Source organism: Bos taurus, chromosome 9 (assembly GCF_002263795.3).
Source record: "Bos taurus isolate L1 Dominette 01449 registration number 42190680 breed Hereford chromosome 9, ARS-UCD2.0, whole genome shotgun sequence".
Lineage (NCBI taxonomy): Eukaryota > Metazoa > Chordata > Mammalia > Artiodactyla > Bovidae > Bos > Bos taurus.
Window position 1 is genome coordinate 7,446,986 of NC_037336.1, and position 15,291 is coordinate 7,462,276.

The following is a 15,291-nucleotide window of genomic DNA, read 5'->3' on the forward strand; positions in this document are numbered from 1 at the left end:
TCATGCATTGGAGAAGGAAATGGCAAGCCACTCCAGTGTTCTTGCCTGGAGAATCCCAGGGATGGGGGAGCCTGGTGGGCTGCTGTCCATGGGGTCACACAGAGTCGGACACGACTGAAGTGACTTAGCAGCAGCAGCAGAGGCCTCACCCCAGTCTCCTGCAGTAGTTTGCTTTCTGGGACCTCCTTGTCTTTCCTCCTTCCCTTCCATTTCTTGAAATAAACGAAAGACTTTGGTGAGAAAGTTCACTGTTGTCTTTCCTGCTCTCCATTCTGACCCCTCACACTGCTGTGAATTAACCCCAGGATTCTCCATCTGTAGCTGTATATTCTTTGTTTCCCACCCAGGCCAGGTCTCTTCATCTTTGTGAATGAAGACAGTTGATATGATCATTATCTTTCCAGATCCCAGATCCACAACTCAGGGCCTTGTTTCCTTCCTTCCACCAAGGCTGTGAACTGCTTGCATTTCTGTCTCCTTCTTTTACACCTATTCAAGCGTTTTCTTTGTCTTGGACTCCTTTCCCCTCCAGAAGATTGGTAAACTGTTTATAATTTCAAATCCCTCTTTCACCAGGCAGTTTTTTTATAAACAACACAAGATGATTTCTATTTTACATGAGTTTTTATGGTTAGTTCATAGGAAAGCAAACAGAATTTACAAAATTAGTAAATAATGAGTATCATAGAGATGCATACCCTCTGAAGTCTTAATTCAAATTGAAATAAGAGCTAAGTGCGCTTTCTACTATTCCCCACGACTGACTTCCTGCACTGGTGCCTCTGCCAGCCTCTGGTTTTCATCTGGGGCTCAGCCAGCGTAGCAGCAAAGCCAATGAGATTTTGGCTCCAGCAGAATGAGGCTGACCTGGCTGTTGGGTCAGCTGTTAACCCTTCCTGTCCAGAGTGCTTGTGGCCCACTGCTGCTTTCATTCTCTGCAGCCTTTCTGATTAGTTCACAACCATGGCCCTAGTCACTACCCAACTTATATCTGCGCATATATATATCATCATGACATCACCCTAAGAAACATGCTTCTTGTCCCTTATTAGCATGAATGTTCTTTTTTCATGGTGAACTAAATGCTGGGAAAATACCTTACTTAATGAGATAGAGTTGGAAGGAGTGGCTTTTAAGGGAAATGTGATTTCTTGAGAAGGCGTATTTTTTGTTTGTTTTGTTAATTTTTATTTTTCTTTATGTAAGTGTAGTTGTCTTACAATAATACATTAGTTTGGAAAGGTGTAGTTTTTTATAATTGAAATAGAATTGATTTGTACTGTTGTATTAGTTTCTGCTGTACAGCAAAGTGAGTCAGTTATACATATACATACATCCACTCTTTTTTTACCTTCTTTTCCCATGTAGGCCATTACAGAGTATTGCATAGAGTTCCCTGTGCTATACAGGGGCTTCTTGTTTGTTATCTGTTTTATATATAGTAGTGTGTATATGTCTATCCCAGTCTTCCAATTTATTAATAACTTTAATGTGACTATATCGTAAAGATTTTGTCTGTCCTTGGCATAACTATTATGCTATGGAAACAAAAAAAATAACTCCGGGGTAAATGTCCTTTAAAAGTATGAATTAGACTTTCAAAAATAATTGAGGCCAAAATATTTTTAATACATTCATTGACTTTCTAAGTGCACAAGATTTTTTATGAAATAGAAGTCGAACAGAGGCTTAATTTATATGTGGAGTATCATTATTTTGCAACTTGTCGAGTTCAGCAGAGGTTAAAAAAAAATTTTTTTTTTTAAAGGTTTTAAAGAGGTAGCAATTTCTGGTGACTAGTGTTACTGAATTGAACTTGGATCTGCTCATTGGCTGTGTGGCAAGGCATAACATGGAGTTGTGGGGAAGGAAAGTACAGCATCTATTGAAGGGCACCAAGCAAGGAGAAGGACAGACACTGCTCAGTAGACCTGAACTCGCCAATGGGTTTCAGGGAAGGGTTTTTAATGGCAAGATTTGGGACAAGCGTTGCAGGTCTTAGACTTTCTTCAAAGTTATAATTTTTTAAATTGAATTATAGTTAATTCACAGTGTGTTGATTTCAGGTGTACAACAAAATGATTTAGTTATAAATACATATATATGGTATGTATACATATGATACATAAATATATATATATAAAATCTTTTCCAGATTCTTTTCCATTATAGGTTATTATAAGATACTGAATATAGTTTCCTGTGCTCTACAGTAGATCCTTGTTGTTTACCTGTTTTATGTGTATTAATGTTACCTATTAATGTCAAACTCCTAATTTACCCCTCCCCCCACTGCTATACTCTTTGGTAATCATAAATTTGTCGGTTGGTGATGAGGTAACAGGGTGGTGTTTCTGGTTTCAAACAGTCTGGAGTCTTATCTGCTTAGTGTTAACGTGTAATCAGCAACCTCCACCTGGGCTAGGGTCTTCGTTTCTGCAAAGGGACTCAAAGATTTGTCATCGGCAAGGCCTCTTAGGGTCTTGCTCAATTTCAAGGGCACAGCTATATTAGCAATTTTGGTCTTGATCTTCACCACAGGCATTTCAGTAGTTACTATTTAAAATTCATTTTTTAACTCGTACTTTTTTTGCATTTTAATAGCTCTACTTCTAACACTAGAATGCAAATGTGAATTTTTGCCTGGGGCGTATTCTATTTTACCAGTTCAAAATCACTAGGAATCTATATTCTTAATACTAGTACCGTGCATGACTCAGAATTTCAGGAGGAGAAGGAATATAGGGATAAAAATGAGAGGGCATGAAATAGAGTATTGTGAAAATGAGGATGGATAGAGACAAAGAGGTAGAAATATAGGAAGAAGGACTTGGGGAAAAGGAGAACTACAGAGACAAGAAGAAACAGAGAAAAACATGGAAGTTCAGTAAATTGTGATTTTGGTTGTTTAGACTAGTTGAATGGGTTTTGCTTTTTCCGATTTACATGGATAGTAATGAGTCTCAACTTTAATCACTTATTTGGAATAGTCACTTAATAATAGTTAAAAATACCGCTTTCTTCCTTGGAAGCAGTTTGCCAGCTTTAACTTTCAGAGTTCAAAATTTTTATGTTTTTAAATTAAATGTTATTGAATACTGATGGGTTTTGCTGAAGAATGAGAAAAAAATTTTTATGAATTAGTTTTGGAACTTTATAGATTTTGGTTATTGTATGAACTTAAATACCTTTGGGTTTCAAACACTGGCAGAATTTTTTTTTTAATTGTTCTTGTTTTTGGATTATTAAGGCTACCTTGTACCAAAAATAGCTGAAGGTTATATTTTGAATCAGCAGATACTTTGTACTTCTCAGCCTTTTCTTTCAAATCAAATTCAGTTTTACGGTCTAATTATAGATAACATGTGGTGTGAACAGCAATAACAAAACGACACCTTGATGGAAACAGAAAGGCTCAGAGGTAAATGGATTGGGCACTTTTCCACAGTTTTCAATTTTTGTGAACAAATCATTCAGAGAATGTTGTTCTGGGTCATAGAGCCAGATACTGTTCTACCTTCTCCCCCTGAAACACTGTGCCCTCATACCTGGGAGATTCCAGTTCCCTTTCCACTGGGTACCCTGGGAGTTCATGTTTTTTAATTATTAGGTATGTTTTATATGATAACCAGATCATTCCCAGACGGACTCCTGTATGCATTTTGTCCAGAGTGACTGCTCTGTTTCTGCCTTCCTGTCTTTCTATCTCTGCACCTTGTGTGTGTTTGTGTCTCTGTCTCTGACTATCTGTTGCTTTCTGGATCAAATAGAAACTTCTCATCTCTACTTTAGCATTTGCTTTGCCAACTTGACTTCTCCTTTCATTACCCGTTGTGAGTCTTCCATTGCCAGCCTTGTTGTTGAGAGATGGCCTGCTTTTGGCCCTTGTGCTATAAGCTACCAGCAGGCGTCTACAGTTGGAACAGTCCAAGGCTAACAAAGGCAACTGCTTTCTGTCTAGGTGTTCACGTATCTAACCGAAATTGAAGTTAAAATTGGGTTTTTACATCTAGAAAGTTGAAATTCATGTCTCTAATCCCAATAAAATTTGTCTATATCCATTTAATGCATTAAAACTTTTATATTATTATTTGCAGATATATAATATATATTATACATTGAAAATATGAATAATATGTTTTCAGTGGAAGGAACATTATGGAATGATTTCTGCTCATTAGTAGGGCAGTAACTACTTGCTAAGTGATGTCTAAAAGAGTATTCTTTGGTTACATAGAGTCTAAACATTTTGTACTTTTGTTCTTATTTATATTCTGTAAGCAGTTGCTTGGGAACATCTGTAAAATACTTGAGTGCCTGTGTGGTTTTAATCTATACTTAAGGCTCTAATTTCTGATACAGTCCTTCGAATTTGAAAAAGTTATTGTTTATGGTATATTATTTTCAAAAAAATTGAGCATTCATCAGTGCAGTCTAGGCAGCTTTTCTCTTTGATTCCAAAAGACAAGAAGATAGAAGAGAGGCTATATCCAAAACAATAAATAGAATTTCAATTATGGAAAGACCTTTTTGTCTAAAACTTATTAAACATGGTATTTTTCATTCTGTCCAAGTCATGTGGCACTGCTGTCAGTGTTTACACAAAAGTTTTATCACCAGTTGGTGGTTGTGGGATGTGATGCACAGGTGTGCACTAACCACACTTAGGTTCCTTTGTTTATTTTCCCTCGTACACATTCTGGAAAGTAGCAATGAAAAATAATGATCAGATAGGAAAACCCAGCTTGATGGAATGTTCGGTGTACCACAATACAGTTGGCATGTTGAGATATTGTCTGGAGGGTGTTTCAATTTAAAATGTACATGCAATCAGGATAAAGGGGAAAATACTGAAAAGTCTGTAAAATGGCAGGCTTATGGGAGATATATTTTGTAGTTTGATGTATGGCATGTCTGAGGAATAGCAATGAGTTATTTCTAAGCCATGGGGAACTATAAAAACATTGGTTTTTTGAATTTTAAAATGCCTTCTATTATACTGTAGTCAGTGTTTGAAGATATATAGACTTTGGAGTTAGATCTGAATTCTTTTCTGTTTCTTTGACAGTTCCAGCTATGTAATCCTTGGAAAGTAAGTTCTCAGGAATTACAAAATAAGGTTAATATGTAAAATATTATCTGGTTATATTAATAAGCTTAATATGACTCATGTCACATTTGAAATTGTAAGGAATCAAATGAGTTAAAGCATACAAAGTGTATTAGCAAAGTGTACAAAATTTTTATCATTAAACTTATGCGTTAAATAAATGATATTTATTTATGAAAAAAATGCAAGACCTTGAGGCTATTTCTTTCATGGCAAAGAGCAGGTAGGAGGGCAAAGCTGTAAACTGATAAAATAATTGGATGTGCTTTAATATTAATAAACCTTACATCCTCTGCATAGAAATGCATCAGAGACTTGAATGAATTACCAGGAATTGTAAATGTCTCTATAAGCCTCTAGTTGGTAGCTCTGCAGAATTTTTTATCCCAAGTTTGCTTTTCACTGTTTTTTATTTCTGTGTGTGTTTAGTTATATATATGTGTGCAATTTCATTGATTCTTCTTTAAAAATCTTTTTTTAACCTTTCTATTATCTTTAATGGTTGTTTTCCGTTTGCAGTTATTACACAACACTGGCTATATTCTCAGTGTTGTACAGTACATCCTTGAGCCGACTGTATTTTTATCCAGCTTCTGTGCCCATCTATGTAGGGGCGGCCTTGAAGAAGTAAGTTTACTGTTGTTTATCAAGCACCAACAATTTTGAAGACCTTTTCACTTGCTTTTTCTTGCTTAATTCTCACAATCATATTTTGCAGTCGATAATACTGGATTCTATTAAATAATTTAACAACTGAGGGGCTGGAGAAGGTCATGGGACTAATACGTGGTGTACCTGTGCTAGGGCCCTGCCTTTTCTCATGCATAGTCTTTCTGCCACTAATCCTTCCAGATGTATAAAGGAAGGACGGAAGTTTTTGGTAAATGTGTGGCACCTAGTATAACGTATTTTAGGCATTTCCCTCAGCGCTTTACGAGTATAGTGATAAATCTCACCAGGATCCTATAAATCAGCCATTTTATTCCTACTGGTCTCTATTAGGACAGTATTGGCTACATCTGACAAAACAAATGAACTCATGTGTTGTAAAAAAGAAGCTGTTTGACATATTAAGGCATCCAGAAGTAAAAGCAGAAATGACTAATGGTAGACAACGTGGAGATTAAGTACTCTTTCCTGGAATGTGTGTGTTGATGTGTGTGTTTTTTGGGGCTTGTTGACAGTTTAGGCATTATACCTTTATGAGCTCTTAGTGCCAAGCATAATCCCATCAGAATTGGCATTATCTAGATTAAATACAGGAACTCATAGGTACAACTAGGTCAAATGAGTTCAGGGTTACACAAATCATGATTGATAATTAGGGCATTCCAATTTGTCTTTCTGATTTTAAAATCTGTGCTTCTTCCAGTGACTATACCACCATTCTTCTATAACAATGCCTTGGAAACACCTGGAGTTAATCTAGTCATCTGCTTCCATTAAAGTGAAAAGTGAAGTTGCTCAGTTGAGTCTGACTTTTTGCAACCCCATGGACTGTAGCCTACCAGGCTCCTCTGTCCATGGAATTTTCCAGGCAAGAATACTGGAGTGGGTTGCCATTTCCTTCTCTAGGGGATTTTCCCGACCCAGGGATCAAGCCCAGGTCTCCTGCATTGCAGGCAGACGCTTTACCATCTGAGCCACCCTACCAGGGAAGCTTCATTAAGCTGTAGGGTAAATTTTCATTGTTTATTTTGTTTGAATATATAATATGTATTAATATACATGGAGAAGGAATTGGTAACCCACTCCAGTATTCTTGCCCTGAAAATCCCATGGACAGAGGATCCTGATAAGCTACAGTCCATGGGGTCACAAAAAGTTGGATATGACTTAGCAACTAAAACAAACAAACAACAAAAAAACTGAACAGTTCATACATGTACATATACACATAGGGCTTCCCTGATAGCTCAGTTGGTAAAGAATCTACCTGCCATGCAGGAGACCCTGGTTTGATTCCTGGGTCAGGAAGATCTCCTGGAGAAGGGATAGGCTACCCACTCTAGTATTCTTAGGGTTCCCTTGTAGCTCAGCTGGTAAAGAATCCACCTGCAATGCGGGAGATCTGGGTTTGATCCCTGGTTGGGAAGATTCCCCTAGAGAAGGGAAAGGCTACCCACTCCAGTATTCTGGCCTGGAGAATTCTATGGACTGTATAATCCATGGGGTCACAAAGAATCAGACACAACTGAGTGATTTTCACTTTCATACACACACACACATATATGTGTGTGTGTATACATATATATATTCAAAAGTACTGTATATGTAAGTACAGTCTAGTAGATTTGAAATATTATTCTATTTGATCAACTGCTTGAGCGACTTAGTATGTTCATGCTCATGAAAGAATCCCGGAGATATTAAAAATCCCCTTCAATTGTGGACCTGTGTTTTACTGGTCTTATAATGCAGACTGCATTTTCCATATTCATTTGGACATGCTAAAATTAGTGTCACAGCTTAATCTTGGTTTCTTTTCTAGAGGTGTAGTGGAACCACTGTGTACCAGCTCACAGAGCTGGCATTTCTTCCTGACTCCACTTTCAGTGACCTCATACTGGTGGCTTGAAATCACCCACTAGGAATATTTATACCACAGAAATTGGCAGACATTGCAAATCCAAGCTTCCTACTTCCTCACTTCCCAGGAGAACCAGATGTTAAACTTTTTCAAGCTCATCCCTGCTTTTAACTCTTGCTGGGGAGTCCGCTAGACTATTTGGGATGTTTGTGAAGAGTCTGCATCTAAGCAAAACAATTTACCCTCCTGTTTCCTAGAGATAAGCTCTGACTTTTGGAAGTGATTTACTTTCTCTGAGCCTGTAAACTTAAGATTCAAATGTTTTTCTTTATTATAGGATTAATTTTCTCATGTTCTTTATTTCCATGAAGAGACCTGGTGATAGGCTTTATTCACATCTCACTTAGGTGCTTATCTCTCTATGTGGTATATTCAGCAGTTTTCAAGTTCTTCCCATGAATGTTTTGTTTGAAAGGACCTTCTTTTTTAAAAAGTGCCACTGTGTTTTAGAACATATTTATAAATGCTTCAATTTGCCTGAACAGCCTTTCAATAAAGGACCATCTTTAAGGAAAGTTCTTAATTCTGCTGTATCAACAGTTTTAAATGTTAAGTATACATAGCTCCTAAGAAGGTCCTTATAGCAATAGATTTATACATAATTCACTGTATTTTATAATAATTTCAAATTTAGAGCCCCGGTTGCAGATGTTAGTTTCTCCAATTCAAATGAAAGCCTTTGCCTTAAAAATGATCGATTTTAGAATGCTACACCATCATAACAAATTTTGGTCTATAAATGTCTTAAATGTTCAAAATGATTAAAATGAATTTATTTTATAGAAAGTTTTCCTGAGGGGGTAAGATAAAACGAGTTTGAATGTAGATAAGCAAGGTGATGCTTTTACGGAAAAGTGATTCTACTTGGAAGATACCTAGGTCCAAGAGAGCTTTTGTACCAAGAGACGGCCGGAAGAAGTTGTTCTTTTTTTAAGGGATTTGATGGATTTTTATTGATTAGAGAGGTCTTCACATCACTAGCTATCTTTAATGAAGCTATGGAGTTCAACTGTATTTTTCTTACGATTTTGTGAATTAATAAAAAGCATAGTGTATTTCTGCCATGTACGATAAACTCCAGTAATGTTGTGTCGTGTACAATAAGCTCCAAGAATGTTTTATGGAAAAATTCCTTTGGACAAATCAGTTGATCAAGAACATGTGAGTAAGGGATGCAAGCGAGAGTCATTTTAAGGAGTTATTTCAGTTCAGAAAACTGAAACCTGGAACAGGGAATAGCTAAACTATAAAAATTCATCTGTAGAGTGGAGTGATATAGTACACACAGGCTCATGCAGTGAATTGAAATGAGTTAGCTCGAGGAGAGACTTCTTGAAACTCCTTTAAACAGTGAAGAGTAAACTGAATTTCATTGAAGGGAGGATGAAGGCTGGAAACAAGCTCAATAATAATTCTAAGACTCTTCAGCTTGTTTTCAATGTTCAGCCCATGTAAAATGTTAAAATTGTTCAGCCTGTGTTAAATGATTTAGGAATTGCAGTTAAAGATATTTTAATTAACCATGTATGTCAGTGGTTCTCACATGTAAAAAATGTGTCTCAGAATCAGCAGTGCTTGCTCAGAATAGAACTTTCTAAGCAGCACTACAAATCCACTAAATTGACATTTTGGGGGCTTGGGGCCATGACTATAAACTTTAATAAACAACAGAGATGATGCAGCTGAGCCATAGACCACTTAGAGAAATCCTGCTTCCTGTTGATGCTAGGAAAGAACGTCCTGGAATAGTCTTAGACAGCCTGATGGCCTCCTACTAGTATGTGTCCCAGTGCCTCTGTCAGCTCCAGTTACAGTGATCTGCCGCCAACTCATTGAGCAAGTCCTGTGCTGTTAAGCCTTTCTGCAAGTTGTTTCCTCCTCCTGAAATCCCCTTCTCTTCATATTTACTCACTGAGCTCATGTTCATCTTTCAAGACCATTTTGTATCTCCCCTCCTCTGGGAAATCTCCAGTTCATTCAATCAAAATTTGTCTCTCAACTCTAAGTTTCCTAAAGATACTGAACATGCAGTAGCATTTACCACAGTGTATCTTACATCTATATAGAATTGTATACCTATTATGTAAGTGCTTATCCATCAACTGGAGTCAGAGTTGGGAAAATGTGGTCTGTGGGCAATCTAGCCCATGCCTGGTTTATAAATTATATTTTATGAGAACATCAGTTCAGTTCAGTTCAGTCACTCAGTCGTGTCTGACTCTTTGTGACCCCATGAATTCCAGCATGCCAGGCCTCCCTGTCCATCACCAACTCCCGGATTTCATTCAAACTCATGTCCATCAAGTCGGTGATGCCATCTAGCCATCTCATCCTCTGTTGTCCCCTTCTCCTCCTGCCCCCTATCCCTCCCAGCATCAGGGTCTTTTCCAGTGAGTCAACTCTTCGCATGAGGTGGCTAAAGTATTGGAGTTTCAGCTTCAGCATCAGTCCTTCCAATGAACACCCAGGGCTGATCTCCTTCAGAATGGACCGGTGGATCTCCTTGTAGTCCAAGGGACTCTCAAGAGTCTTCTCCAACACCACAGTTCAAAAGCATCAATTCTTCGGTGCTCAGCTTTCTTCAGAGTCCAACTCTCACATCCATACATGACCACTGCAAAAACCATAGCATTGACTAGACGTACCTTTGTTGGCAAAGGAATGTCTCTGCTTTTGAATAAGCTATCTAGGTTGGTCATAACTTTCCTTCCAAGGAGTAAGCATCTTTTCATTTCATGGCTGCAGTCACCATCTGCAGTGATTTTGGAACCCCAAAATTAAAGTCTGACACTGTTTCCACTGTTTCCCTATCTATTTGCCGTGAAGTGATGGGACCAGATGCCATGATCTTCGTTTTCTGAATGTTGAGCTTTAAGCCAACTTTTTAACTCTCCTCTTTCACTTTCATCAAAAGGCTTTTTACTTCCTCTTCACTTTCTGCCAGAAGGGTAGTGTCATCTGCATATCTGAAGTTCCTGATATTTCTCCCAGCAATCTTTATTCCAGCTTGTGCTTCTTCCAGCCCAGCGTTTCTCATGGTGTACTCTGCATATAAGTTAAATAAGCAATGTGACAATATACAGCCTTGACATTCTCCTTTTCCTAGTTGGAACCAGTCTGTTGTTCCATGTCCAGTTCTAACTGTTGCTTCCTGACCTGCATATAGGTTTCTCAAGAGGCAGGTCAGGTGGTCTGGTATTCCCATCTCTTTCAGAATTTTCCACAGTTTATTGTGATCCACACAGTCACACAGCTTGGGCATAGTCAATAAAGCAGAAATAGATGTTTTTCTGGAACTCTCTTGCTTTTTCCATGATCCAGCAGATGTTGGCAATTTGATCTCTCGTTCCTCTGCCTTTTCTAAAACCAGCTTAAACATCTGTAAGTTCACGGTTCACGTATTTCTGAAGCCTGGATTGGAGAATTTTAAGCATCTCTTTACTAGCGTGTGAGATGAGTGCAATTGTGCAGTAGTTTGAGCATTCTTGGGCATTGCCTTTCTTTGGGAACATAGCTGTGCCCATTTGATGGCACATCATTTAAGACAGTAGAGCTGAGTAGTATCAACAGGGGCCAGTGGTCCTCAAAGTCAGGTAGTTACCACATGGTTTCTTAGAGTTTGGCAAACCCAGAGCAAGAATATGTGCTGTATTTGTATATAATACAGAATACTAATTATGTATTAGTGTTTAAGAGAATGTTTTGTAGAAATTTGCTATCCTGTGAGCTGTATAAAGGGTTTCCCAGGTGATTCAATGGTAAAGAATCTTGCCTGCTAATGCAGGAGCCACAGGAGACGTGAGTTCGATCCCTGGGTTGTGAAGATCCCCTGGAGGAGGAAATGACAACCCACTCCAGTATTCTTACTGGGATAATCCATGGGCAGAGGAGGCTGGAGGGCTACAGTCCATGGGGACTCAAAGAGTCAGACACGACTGAGCCACTGAGCATAGACACAGTCTGTATAAAATAATTGGTGAAAAGAATGAAGAAAGAGTTGGAAAATAAATTTATTATGGCAGCAAAGATAATACAGACTTAACGCCTTTTCCCATTCCTGCCTTACTTTGTGTCTGAGTCCCTGTCCTTGGTGTCATTCAGTGCTTCTGTCTCTCTGTGATGTTGGACAGTATTCTTTGTATGTGCTTCAAATTCATAGGCCCAAGTGGCTGTTGAGTACTTGCCATGTGATTAGTGTAACCTAATAACTGAATTTTAATTTAAGTTAATACACAGTTAATATATGATAGCTAGTTGAGGCATAGTGGACCGTGTAGGCAGAGGGAAAACATAGAGGTTTAAAAATAGTCCTGCCCAAAGACAAACTGCCTGCATAAGAGGGAGAGGGAGAGAAGAATTAACTGAAAATCGACAAGATAGCTCTTAAGCCTCTGTTATGATCCCTAGATGTATTTTGGCTACGAATTCTATGATTTGGATATTAAACAAAGAAATTGATTTCAGAAGTTAGACCACCACTCTTACAGATAAAAAGTCTTTAAGTTAGCATTTTTTTTTCTAGGGTTCTTCAGCATTTCCAGAACTGGCATGTTTCAAAGATGAAATGTGCCAAGATAGACACGAAAGAAGGATATTAGAGACACCTAAAGATTCACACATAAATTATATGTGTGAGTTTGTGTGCTTGTGCTAAGATTGCACGCACAGTAACCATAAGGCAAAGTGAGAAGGAGGTGGAGAGGCTGGCCCAGGGCTTGTGTGCATTGTCACTGGTGGTGAAGAAAGGGGGGCTCTCACACGTGTAGTTATCGTCTCTGCACTTGTGTTCACTGAACTTGAATTAAACTTCCCTGTGCCATGAATGCATTTAATGAGAACTGTGTAGGTGTGGAAAAGTACAAATTAAAGGATTGATCAAGCATATGTACCTGTTTCAGAGCCCTGTCCAGCACATGAAGAGAAGGGTGGAAGGGATGCTGTTCCTGATGTTACTTTGGAGAGTAAGCAGGGCAGTCAAACATCCACTGAATATTGTGTTTCACGGGGTTCTTAGAATTGTCATGTCAACCAGTGTAGACAAAGCTCACATTGGAAAAATGAGAATGATGTTTTCCTTTGTAGCAGTCATTTTCATGTCTTGGTCATTATAATATGGCGTTCAAGCTTTCTGAATGTTTTCTCTTCTTCAAATTAGGTGAGGCTTCTACCTGAATTTCCAACTCAATCTTAGTAGGTATCTACAGATGTAGATATACCTATATATAGATCTTTTACGTATTGCTGTTCCGTTCCTCGGTCATATCTGACTCTTTGCCATGCCATGGACTGCAGCACACCAGGCTTCTCTGTCCTTCATTGTCTCCCAGAGTTTGCTCAGACTCGAGTTCTTTGAGTTGATGATGCCATCCAACCACCTCATCCTCTGCCTCCCCTGTCTCCTCCTGCCCTTAATCTTTCCCAGCGTCAGGATCTTTTCCAATGAGTTGGCTTTTCAAATCACATAGCTAAAGTGTTGGAGCTTCAGCTTCAGCATCGGTCCTTCCAATAAATGTTCAGGGTTGATTTCCTTTAGGATTGACTGGTTTGATCTCCTTGCTGTCCAAGGGACTTTCAACAGTCTTCTCCAGCACCACAGTTTGAAAGTACGAGTCTTAGGTGCTCAGCCTTCGTTATAGTTCAGCTCTCACATGTATACATGACTACTCGAAAAACCATAGCTTTGACTGAAACCTTGTAGGCAAAGTAATGTCTCTGCTTTTTAATATGCTGCCTAGGTTCATCATAGCTTTTCTTTCAAGGAGCAAGCGTTTTTTAATTTCATGGCTGCAGTCATTGTCTGAATTGTTTTTTGAACACATTTGTATTTATCTATAACTAAGATCATGGCATCTGGTCCCATCACTTCATGGGAAATAGATGGGGAAACAGTGGCAGACTTTATTTTTGGGGGCTCCAAAATCACTGCAGATGGTGACTGCAACCATGAAATTAAAAGATGCTTGCTCCTTGGAAGAAAAGCTATGACCAACCTAGACAGCATATTAAAAAGCAGAGATACTACTTTGCCAAAAAAAGGTCCATCTAGTCAAGGCTGTGGTTTTTCCAGTAGTCATGTATGGATATGAGAGTTGGACTATAAAGAAAGCTGAGCACTGAAGAATTGATGGTTTTGAACTGTGGTGCTGGAGAATACTCTTGAGAGTCCCTTGGACTGCAAAGAGACCCAACCAGTCCATCCTAAAGGAAATCAGTCCTCGGTGTTCATTGGAAGGACTACTGTTTAAGCTGAAACTCCAATACTTTGGCCACCTGAGTCAGCAAAATGCTGACTCATTGGAAAAGACCCTGATGCTGGGAAAAATCAAAGGCGGGAGGAGAAGGGGACAACAGAGGATGAGATGGTTGGATGGCATCACCAACTCAATGGACATGAGTTTGGGTAAATTCCGAGAGTTGGTGATGGACAGGGAGGCCAGGCGTGCTGCGGTTCATGGGGTCGCAAAGAGTAGGACACAGCTGAGTGACTGAACTGAACTGATAGGTATCTCTATCACTGGGGCTTCCCAGGTGGTAATAGTGGTAAAGAACATGACTGCCAGTGTAGGAGACATAAGAGACATGGGTTCAATCCCTGGTTTGGGAAGATTCCCTGAAGAGGGCATGGCAACCCACTCCAGTATTCTTGCCTGGATAATCCCATTAACAGAGGAGCCTGGCAGGCTACAGTCCATAGGGTCGCAGAGAGTCAGACACAACTAAAGCAACTTCCCATGCAAGCATCTCTTATCATTTAATATGTATATTTAAAATATATGTATGTATGTATGTAAAATAAAGTGCTCTGGTCTCCTCTAAGTCATCCAAGTAAATCAGAAGGGAAGGCCGTACATAAATTGATCCATGAGCTCAAAGAGGTACCATCCCCTAATATTAGGTAAATTCTCCCTTTCCACTGTGAAACTGTTTAAATCAGAAAGAGAAGGACACATTGAATAAACATTTAGAAATATAGATTAAGCATCTCTTTAACTCATCATATTTATTAATGTGACTAACTATGCAATAAAATTTTATTATAATTTCTCCACTCATATTTTATGAAATAGCAATTTTTATATGCATCTTGTGCAGAGCTATGTGTTCGTTATCATCACCCAGGTTATTTTGTGAGTTATATAATGTAGATTGACAATATGATTGCTTCCTACCAAATTATTTGAAATACAGCACTCTTTGGATCTATGTATAATTTCAGTGCAAACCACAGCTATCAATTTGCATAGTGTAGGGATTTAAAAAATTGATCGTGAGATATATGTTCATAGGTACCCAGAATGTTATTACTATTCAAAGATGAAGTTATAGTGCCTTGAATAATGACTTGTGTTAAAATTTTTTCCCTTGTTTAATTTGTTTCTATCAGGTTCTTTCTGTGTTTCAAAGTCACTGCTTGACCTCATTTCAGGTTGGCGTGTGTTCCCAAACAGCTCTTTATTTTGAAAAAATAGTGATTAGAAATTGCCCTGTAATATGAGACAGTGTGTAATGTCTCAAATAGAAATCAATTCTTTCTTTCCTAAAAGATAATATAAGGAGTGACCCCACCTTGTCTATATTTAATTTTTGCATA

General features: G+C 38.5%; 1 protein-coding gene across 2 annotated transcripts in view; it reads left to right on the forward strand.

Moving 5' to 3' along the window:
* ADGRB3 (adhesion G protein-coupled receptor B3) overlaps positions 1-15,291 on the forward strand; it is an 886,492-nt gene that overhangs the window by 86,255 nt on the left and 784,946 nt on the right. The window lies entirely within an intron of this gene.